At 36.2% G+C, this 11,097-nt stretch overlaps 1 long non-coding RNA gene across 2 annotated transcripts in view; it reads left to right on the plus strand.

Annotated features, from left to right (window-relative positions):
- The window catches only part of LOC141493925 (uncharacterized), a 76,584-nt gene extending 71,931 nt beyond the window's left edge, over positions 1-4,653 (plus strand). The window contains exons 4-5 of one of the 2 annotated variants that reach the window (XR_012470358.1): positions 1,343-1,572; positions 3,470-4,653. This is a non-coding gene — a long non-coding RNA (uncharacterized LOC141493925). Of the gene's footprint in view, positions 1-1,342 lie in introns of both variants that reach the window. The other variant, XR_012470357.1, reaches the window with a different exon arrangement.
- Positions 4,654-11,097: the final 6,444 nt, after the last annotated feature.

The raw sequence follows: 11,097 nt of genomic DNA on the forward strand, positions 1-11,097 counted from the left end.
CAGTTTACCATTTCTATAAATTCTAATTTGACAAAACATAATTCCTAATCTATGGAGTTGCCTTTTGAAGCAGGAAGGAGATTTTGATGAAATGTAATGTAAGTAGAATTGTATTCCAAGAGAATCTAATGTAGTCCCCTTTTTCTCCTTTCTTTCCTTTCTTTTTTTCTTTTTTGCCTTCATGTTTTTCTTTTTTTCCCTCCTTTTTCTTTCTTTCTTTTTTTCTTGTTCCTGGCACTGTTTCTTTAGAGCTTCTGCAAGTGAAAAATGAGCATGGGAATCTCCTGACAGCGGAACAGGACCTAAGTGGGCCCTAGACTGAAAGCCAATGATTAGATTCTACTGTACAAACAGGGAAGTGTCTATGAACTCCTCACCTTTGAAAGGTAAACACTAAGAAGGAAACACTCCTCCCATCTCCTTTGAAGCATTCACCTTGTAAAAGGAAAGAGAATTTCTTTTAAGAATTCACCATGCAGAGAGAAGGGGAAGTCCTTTGAAGATAATTTCATCTCCACATGAAACCAACCCCTTTTCCATCCACAAGACACCCTTGCCATTACTGCCAAATACAACAGGAGTGAGTACTAAAGGATTTCTTCTCCTGGGTTTGAAATATAACAATAAATTACAACAATTAAAAATATTAGCAAAAATCCTTCTCAGGCAACATTCTTCCTTGCTTTCACTAGAAATAATTTCCCATCTCTTCTCCATTCCTCCTCCATTCCCTCTTTAATGGTCAAATTAAAAGACCCATCCATCTTTAGAAATAATTTTCTTAGAATACAAACAGGAGAAATAAATTAGAATTATTCACATTCAGGAGATATTCATTGCTCATTGTAAAATAATTAATTATTTTTATTTTACTTTACCTAGACAATATAACTTGATTCCAACTTTTTGGTTCCTGTGTTCATGGATTGTTTTTGTTGTTACTGTTTTTATCCAGCTCCATACATCATCTGGATCAAGAGATTTGACTTTCTCTGGTCCCACATAAAGATTAAAAATTCCGGCACCAGGATAATGTTATAGCTAGAGTCTGGACTTTCCATCAGCAAGATTTGTGATAAAATTGTTCCTCATATTTTAACTAGTGTGTAATTCTAGGCAAGTCACTTTACCTGCTGGGTCTTAGATTCTTCATCTGTAAAATGAAGGAGTTAGACTCAAAGAATTCTAAGGCATGGAATCAAACTCAAATAGAGACAGAGATCACTAAATCATATAAAAGGTCATGTATTGACTTAGAAAACAACATATTAACTTTATCTAGTTTCTATTGTATTTTGATTTTGGTTAACTATTTCCCAATTTCATTTTATTCTGATTCCAGATTAACTTCTTGGACTCCCCACCACCACCACCACCACCATCATGAAACTATGTGTTTGACACCTTTGCTCTAAGGTCCTTTTGAGAGTTACAAAACTTTCAACTCTAACCTACTATGATTGATTGCTCTCTTGAATTGACTGGGGTTAGATAACTAGAAGAAGACTCAGAGGCCATCTAGTCAAAGTCTCTCATTTCAGTGATGAGGAAAACCCAGGATCACATAGATAAGTAAGTAAAGTAGGTTTTTAAGCTGGGCCCTTTGTTTCCAACAACAATGTTTTTGTCCCACTATACTAAGCTTTTTATAGATTATGCTTTTGGAATGCCATCCTTGGCAGGTCCTACCAAGCAAGGAGGCTATTCAGGAGCCAGCTTGTGTAAATTCAGTGAGAATAATCTTCCTATGTTTGGTCATCAGTGATGATTTGGCAGGGAGAAGGGTGATAGTCACAATAATCATATAACTATTGACTAGCATGTGAAATCCATACTGGTGGGAAAATGATCCACATCCAAGAAATCACAAGGTCATGAATGAAGAGCTATGGGGTCGTGTAGCTTAACTGCTTCATTTTACAGAGAAAAAGATTGAAATTAAGTGATCTTCCTACTGGTGGCACAGCTTTAAAACTGAAGCCCAGGTAACTTGAATTCAAATCTGTCCTCAGATACTTTCTAAGTGTGTGAACCTTTGCCTCAGATTCCTCAATGGTATAAAAAAAAATGGGGATAATGACAGCAACTACCTCACAGGGTTTATTATAAAGATCAGATGAGATAGTATTTGAAAAAATTACTTCTCAGTGCACAGATTAAGCTCTAATACAAATGGTCATAAGATTATTAAGAAGAGGCAAGATTAGAATGATCTTCAAATAAATTATTGTTTTCTCTGCACCATGCTATGGATATTTTGACATTTTTAAGTGTTATATAAAAAGAACAGATAAAAGACTATTAACAATCATTTTTTAAATCACATTAAGTAGCATGAAAAAAATCAACATTTCAAATAAATGTTTCAAATAAAATCAATGATAACCTACAAGACTCTCCAACCCATCCTCCACATAGAATGAATGGATGAATAGATGAATGGGTCAAGCATTAAATACGTATTATGTACTAAGCAATGAGTATACAAATTGATAAGTAAGTCTCTGATCTAAAGGAACTCACATTCTAATAGGGAAGACCAAACATACAGAAGGTCTTGGCTGCAAATCAGATGGAATGATCCTTAGAGTGGGGTGAATCTGAATAGAACAGGAAACAGACCAGCATCAGGAAGTTCAGAATTCAAATCTAGCCATGGATATTTACTATTTGGTATGGTCTTTGACTAGTCACTTAATCATTTTTTAATTTTTTTAGGGTTTTTTTTGCAAGGCAATGCAGTTAAGTGACTTTCCCAAGGTCACACAGCTATGAAGTGTCTGAGGCCGGATTTGAACTCAGGTTCTCCTGATTCCAGGTCCAGTGCTCTATTCACTGCACTGCCTAGCTGCCCCAACATAATCATTTTTGCCTCAGTTTCCTCATCTGTAAAATGAGTTTGAAAAGGAAAAGGTAAACCAGTAACTTTACCAGAAAATCCCAAATGGGGTCTTGAAGAGTCAGTCCTGACTGAAATAATTGAGCAACAACAAAATTGATCTAAATTATGTCACTCCCTTGCCCAAAAACACCAGTTATTCCTATTGCTTACAGTAATACATACAAATGGCTTTTAAATTCCTTCACAATGTGAACCCAAATAAAACCATCTCCACCTTGGGTCTTTGGACATTCAAATCTAGAATACTGTTATGATCAGACCTGTAGCTTCCATTTAAGTGTGATTGAGAGCTGAAGGACCTGTGGTTTGAGATAATGGAGCAACTCTTTTATTAGTCCCTGGGAAGGAAGAGTCAGTGAGCCAGTGGACATTTTAAAGGATAGTGTCTTCCTCCCTGGGACCCTCTTCCTTCAATTCTTTATGTCACATCAGATAGCCCTGCTGCTTCCCATGAGAAAGAGAGAAGGGTTCACACTAGTATTATAGTAGCTAGAGCAGAGGGATTCAACTAAATAAGCTTGCGCCTGGGACTCTGACTGCTTCTTCTGCTTTTCATTTCATTTCCAGAATAAGTGACCATCAATCCTGAAGTGCATGAGACTAGGCTTGGAAATGACCTTCTGAATTCAGGAGGAACTAATTAGGGGCAAAGAAGTTCCTCTCTATCCTAAAGGATTCCACCAACAAGAAAGGACTTCAACTTTTAGCCTGAATTGCAAGGTCATAACCATTGAGGGAAACAGTAGGCAGATTTTGAAATATATTATCACCCATCCTGCCAACTCTTCATGTTTTTAAATATCAACTTCTCAATAGAGTTTAATAGTAGTTGAACTGCTGCTAATTTAAGGTTTTGGGGGTTTGTTTTACCTATCAAATGTCTACTTGCCATTTCAGTGAAGGAAATAAATACCTTTCCTATATCTGATCCAAATAATCCATTGATTATGATTATTATGATTATTTTTAATCCATAATCCATAAACCAACACCTAAGGGAGGAGATGTAAAGAACCAAAAAGTATAGGAGGAAAAGAGTCTGGCTCTTCTTTCAGGTCAGGGATTCATGTGTGTGTGTGTGTGTGTGTGTGTGTGTGTGTGTGTGTGTGTGTGTGTGTGTGTTGTGTGTGTTGTGTGTGTGTGTGTTTGATGACCCCCTTTGATAGTCTACACATCCTATAAACCTCTTCTCAGAATAATAATGCATAACATTTTAAAGGAAATCAATTGTATTGAAATACAATTTTCCAAAAAATAAAATTTCTAGGTTCACATACCGCAAGTTAAAAAACTTTGTTCTACATAGTTAGGTCACCCCAAAACTGAACCTGATCCAGGTCACATGCTCAAAAGCAATGGTAGTCTTGGAAAAGGGAAAGGGATTGTCCTTCTCCACCTTCAACCCAAACTCTGGACAGAACATTAGTTCCTAATGTTCATACTCATCATATATACTATTCTTTTGGTCTTCAGGCTTTGTCCTGTATCAATTCCTATAACTCTTCCCATTTTTTTGAATTCCTCCTTTCAATCACACCATAAATTATCACACCATTGATGGACCTCAGTCCCAGGTTCAACCTCAACAGCACAGGTTCATGGACAAGATCCTACTCTCAAGATAACTCACAATGAGCATCACATTAAAGCCTCCATGATTCAAATTCTATGTCATGACTTAAATTTTTTGTATCCTGACAGTCTTGATGGTAGTCTATTTATTCTCAAATTGTATTTTTATGTCAGCAATTATTCCAGTCATAGGAGCTTATTTGAATTTCTGTGTTGTTAAATGTTTTAAGATACTTTACCAAATGTGCAAGATCAAGATCCAGGTGATGGAAATTGAGAGTAGTCCAGCAGATAGGGAAATATTTCTATTGATGCTCCATAGCACCTTTAATCCCCCAAATCACAGAATGATGACACCTTTCAGTGGAATACAGTCCAAGTTCACCTGGTTCACCAACTGCCATTCTTCAAGAATGGGTAAAAGGAAGAAACATTTTTAATGTACTGTTATAAATATTATTTTATTTAATCCTCAAGACAACACTGGGAGGTAGATGCTATTATTATCCTCATTTTACAGTGGACTAAACTGAGGCAAACAAGGTTAAGTGATCTGCCTAGGATAACACAGCTAGTAAGTAGCTGAGGTTGTATTTGAACTCAAGAAAATAAGTCTTCTTGATTCCAAACCCAGTGCTTTCTCCACTGTGCCACCCAGCCACCCAATCCTAGGATATAGGTTCTATTATTATCCTTGTTTTACAGTTGGGGAAACTGAGGCAAACAGTGGTTATTTTTTGTAAGTGATTTGCCCAGGGTCACAAGATAGTAAGTGTATGAGGCCATGTTTGAACTCAAATCTTCCTGATGCCAGATCTAGAGCTTTATCTCCTGTGACCTCTAACTGCTTCTAAAAGGATCCCCCCCCCAATAACAAAAAATAGGGATTATATTTTGTTTTAGTATCTTGGTCAAAAAACTGAGAAATAATTACTTACTACTAAATGAGATGGCCTGGTCAAAGTCTGCTAGTCAAGATACCACAATACTTGGCAGCGTTTTGGAAAGCAGCAAGTCTATGCTCCTACCTCCACATCTCCTCACTCCTAAAAAGTCTCCAAAGTGGAGTCTGCTGCCCTACCTATTACTAGGCAGCTGGCCAATTGCTTTCATGACCAATAAAACAAGAATAGAAAATGAAACATAACCCCTGTCCTTCAGCCAATCAGCATATTTTAGTATTCCACATGCTGTGAAAATGTTAGAGATTGGAAAAGCTGCTAGGAAATTTTAGCAATTTGAATGACTCCTTGTATGATCCAAAGGATGCTAAGGAATCAATCAAAAGTTGTAAGGACATGGAGAGCCTGATAATTTTATACCATACATGTGAAGGGTAAAACTACTGAGATTATTAGAAGGGCTAAACTTTCTTTTAGAAGAAATAATAAGAAAAATAAATCTATAATACTCAGATTAAAGTGTTTTAAATGAATTAACTAATTTGCTTTTCACAACCCTGTGGAGGTAGGAATTAGGCAGCTAGGTGGCCCAATGGATAGAACACTGGGTCTACAGTCAGGACAATCTTAGGTCAACCCCCCCCCCCCAAATCCTTCCTAGCTTTGTGACCCTGTACAAGCCACTTAACATCTATTTACTTCAGCTTCCTCAGCTGGAAAATAGGAGATAATAATAGGACCTGCATTCTAGGGTTATTATGAGGATCAAATGAGGTTATATTTGTTGTAGAATGCTTGGCACTTTTTAGGCACTATATAAATGCTATCATAATTATTATTATTTATTGTACTGTTATGCAAATAAGATAACTGAGAATAAAAAAGGCAAAGTTACCTGATCAGGTTTGAATTCATGACCTCTTTATCATATTGCCAATTATGCCCAACCACGTCCTTTGCCCCCCATTCACCACTTTCACTGCTGCTAAACAAAAGCAGAGAAAATCATGCAACCATTCTAACTAGGTCTACTAAAAATTTCTGTTAAACAACTTACACTGGGCCCTCACTGATGCTAGGTAATCTTACTATATCTTGTCTCCCACTCTCCAAAGCAACTCTTCCATTTTCATTTCTCCTCAAACTTCTCATAGCTTCCTCTCTCCCCATCCCCTCCTCTTTCAACTGAGAACCTTGCTTCATATTTCAAAATTGTGGCCATTTGCCCTAAATTCCTTCTTCTCCTCTTTCTCATCTCCCATCACTCAGATACCTTCTGACATATTCTCCCTCTTCACCCATTCCCCATGAAGACATGGCCTTCCTCCTTACCAAGGCTTATCCCTCATCAAATGGCCAATTATACTAGGTGGTTACACCTAGAAAAGCACCAAGGTAGCAGGGAGCAACCAACATGGCTTTTAGAAAAACAAATCATCCAGACCAATTTAATTTCTTCTATAATAGAGTGACAGGGCATGCAGATAAGAGAGAAGCAATAGATGTAATCTATTGGGATTTCACTAAGTCTTTGAGATGGTCCTACCTGATGGTCTCATTACAAGTCATTCAAACATGAAGGGTACACAGCTGGTTGGAGGATGGTAGCCAAAGAGTATTGATCAATTTCTCAGCCCCTAGAATCTTATCTATAACAGAGGTCCTGGTCTCCTGGGTCCAGAATCATTTATTTTTTATACAAATGCAATTCAATTAGTTTATTTACAACATGAGATTGCAAAGTACACATATTAAAGAATATTTACAAGGTCATTCACCACTCCTATATATTTGGAATTCATAAAGTTTTAGGTATCAATATATATGGCACATACATCATATTTTAGAAAGTAAGTAATATGCACAGATGATTTTATCTCTATATATAAAAAGTTAGATAAGGTGGAATTGGTAGGCAACCAAAAATGAATGATGTTGGTGTTCAGAATTAGAGATAGGACTAGATAGGGATGGAGGAGGTGTTGGAAGATTGATTGGGTCTGTAAATTTATGGGGAGCAGGAAAATGATGGGAGTCCATGAAGGTGAATTGAAGGTGCTACAGCAGAAATGTTGAGAGATTTTACAATGAAGATCTACAAATCCTGGAACACAAGAGCAGGACTAAGAGATAGTAGAACAACATGGGAAACATTTTTAAAAAGGCAGAATTTGCAGCAAGAATTCATCCTACCTATCACTTGAACCCCTATGAGCATTAGCCTTAAAATCAGGAAGACCTAAATTCAAATTCTGTAGTAGCAGATATAATAGGTAATTCTACTATATCTACACTACTAGCTGTGTCACACTAGACAAGTTATTTAGCCTCTCTGAGCTTCAGTTTTTTCAACTAAAAAATGAAGGTTCAATTTTCTGAGTTCAACTCTGGTCTCAGATACTAACTGTGTGAACCTAGGCAAGTCATTTAACACCTCTTTGACTTGGTTTTCTCATCCATAAAATGAAGTGGCGAAGGAAATGGCAAACCATTCCAGTATCCTTGCAAAGAAAAACCCATAGAGTCACTAAAAGTTTGACACAACTGAAATGAACAACAAAATCTGAATATAGCTTCTGGACAAAAACCTTCATATACGATCCTTACAGAAAACTTTTGGGGAAAATAAGATGGAATTCTCTCTTTTCTGATATAGGCTTCCCCCTAACTAAGACTCTGTAAGCTCAGATCTTTAAAAAAAAAATAACTTTTATTTCATAGGAAGCTTCTTTATCCCACCCACTGAAGTATTTTCTCTCTGGGCTGGGATGAGGAGAGTTCTAGTGAAAAAAGAAAAGCATGTCTCCTTTAGGACACAATAAAAAAGACTCCAGCTGCACTGTCTCTCTATTCTTATGCAAACTCGTGGATGAGAGATAAGGTGGCTCCTCTAGTCTCCAGGGAAAGAATTTTAACTCTAAAATGGCTAATTACATTAAATGCCTCTTCTGGAAAGAACCAACTAACAACTAAATGGAATTTGTATTCTGTAAGGAAGGCCAAGTTAGATTTAAAGATAACTAAAGAGACCATTTGCAGATCTTTATTATAAAAGCAAGGGAGTTGGATTCCAGTGATGAATGCTTTAGACTTCACTGGCATTCAAGAAAATGGAAAATTGAGGCAATAATCAAGAAAACTCAGGGCAAAAACACATCTTTACATTTCTACTTCAGACAGGAATAAAAAGAGTTGGGGTTTTTGGGGGTTGGTAGAATAAAAATTAACTAGTAAATTATTTCAATCCTCCTTTTTTTTAATCTAGCTGGTTGAGTACAGCAAAAAGAGTAATTAGATTTGGATTCAGAAGGGATGCATCCAGGTCTTCTTAGTTCATTTAATTTTTTTTTATGTCACTTTATGTAGCTAAAATACAGATGATGATGATGATGATGATGATGTTGATGATGATGATGATAATGACAATATTGATGATGATGATTATATAGTACTTTAAAGCCTACAAAGTGCTACACAAATATTATCACACACATTATTACCATAACCCTGAAAAAAACACAGGTTTTTGCTGTAGCTGTTGTTGTTTACAGATATCTGACTCTTCCTAACTCCATTTTGGGGTTTTCTTAACAAAGATACTAGAGTAGTTTAACATTTCCTTTTCCAGCTCTTTCTATAGATGACAAACTGAGGCAAACAGTTAAGTGACTTGCCCAAGGTCACAGTGCTAGTAGGTGTCTGAGGCTATGTTTGAATTCATGAAGTTGAGTCTTCCTGATTCCACATGCAATGCAATCTATTCTTTGCTTCCCTGAAGGATAGATGCTATTATCATTTTCATTTACAAATGTGGAAACTTAAGACAGGAAGAAGTCAAATGGCTTGCCTAGGGGTTGCACAGCTCGTGTCTGAGGCAGGATAATTTTCCTGATATGTACAACCACACATTTATAGTTTTTACAACATTTTAAAGTACTATGACCTATTATTGCTATTTCAGAACACAAACCTATATACACTCATTTTCTATACAGACACTAAGTGGATTAGCCATAGCAATCAATAGTTATTGATATTTCTTTTTTCCATTATATAAACTTCTTTTCCCCATCAAGGTTAAATATGCAAACTCATGCAAAGAACGACAGAAGGCTATATGACAGAGGTGAAGAGTTGGAGTTTGAGGGCAGTCCAAGGCTGCCAATGCCCCATGTTACTACACATTCTGAGAATCACTGATACATTGATTCAGAAAACAGCTTGATACAACAGAAAGAGAGGTATTGTAGAGTCAAAAGACCTAGCTTCAATCCCACTTCTCTGAAACTTATGAACCATGTGAACTTAGGCAAGTAGTTTAACCTACCTCAAATGAGCTCAATTTTCTCATCTCTATTTAAATGAGGGGTTTTGACTCCATGGCCTCTGAGATTCCTTCCAGGTCTTCATTTATGTCTACAAACCCTGAGGCTGCCTCTGGAACTATGAACCCTCTTTCCAAAGTAATGCACATAGTTTTAGAATAGGATAAAGGACATAGAGCATCCATATTATACTCCAATCCCAGTTTCCCGTCCCTTCTTCCTCATCCTTAGCAACAGACTCACTCATTCTATCTCTTACATTTCCTCTTCCTTCTTTCAGTAAATTTTAAGAACAAAGATGTTCTCTGAGTTTTGTGCTTGGAATTTAGGTTCATTTGAATAAAAAAGGGGTAGAAATTTAGAAATGGTCTGTAATTTTCCCATCAAAATTAATGGAAAGATGTTCTTTTGTTATACAAATTTTTCACCTTAAGGATAGTTCTCACAGAATATATTTTGTCTTTGTGGGCAGAGTAGTGTATTGGTATTAAAGCTAGAATTGATTTTAACTCAATTTCAAAATATACACACATGCAAGATAGAATTGGGCAAACTATTAGGAGAATCCAAAGAATGGAGAGATTACTTCTGATTGGGGGAATAAGAGAAAACTGCATGAAGGCAATGGTATTGGAAGCAGGCCTTGAATAAGTAATTTCAGGAAGCGATATATCAATATATCATAGTTTAGAAATCATCTAAATCAATATCCTAGAATTAAGAATGCTGAAGGCTAATGAAATGACTTATTATGTGATCATGGATAAGTTATTTAGCCACTATGTAACTCAGTTTCCTCATCTATAAAACTGAAATGCTAACGTCTCTAATTTCTACTTCCTAGAACTGTTTTGAAGATCAAGGAATTGAGGATGTAAGGCATTTTTCAAACTTTAAAAATGTTACATAAGTGTCAACTTTTGATATTATTAATAAATAATTGCCCAAGGCAGAGTGTAAGGGCAAGATTTTATAACTTATTTTGATAAGTTAATCTGTTTATTAATTTATTAACCCTTCCTTAAATTGCACCTGAACACACAAAAAAATTTCAGGGTCAAAATACACGAGAACACAACTTCCAAAAGTATAACAATCCTTTTCTTCATTTTGTGAAGAGAACCACCGCAATAATGAATTGAAAATGAAAAGGGGAGAGGTAAAATATGATGAAAGAAAGCAATCAAAGAAAGATACAGGGAGGGACACATATGAAACAAAATCCAAATGAAACATATTGAAAATTCCAGCTGCTTTATCACCATAATAGTTCACACTGATGCAGTAGTTTATAGTTACAATGCATTGTATACAATCCTATAAATTCCTTGGGACCAGTTTACAATCAAGGAAACTGAGGCTCAGTGAATTTTATTACCTTGCACATTCCATTCCA

The sequence above is a fragment of the Macrotis lagotis genome, chromosome 7 (assembly GCF_037893015.1).
Source record: "Macrotis lagotis isolate mMagLag1 chromosome 7, bilby.v1.9.chrom.fasta, whole genome shotgun sequence".
NCBI lineage: Eukaryota > Metazoa > Chordata > Mammalia > Peramelemorphia > Peramelidae > Macrotis > Macrotis lagotis.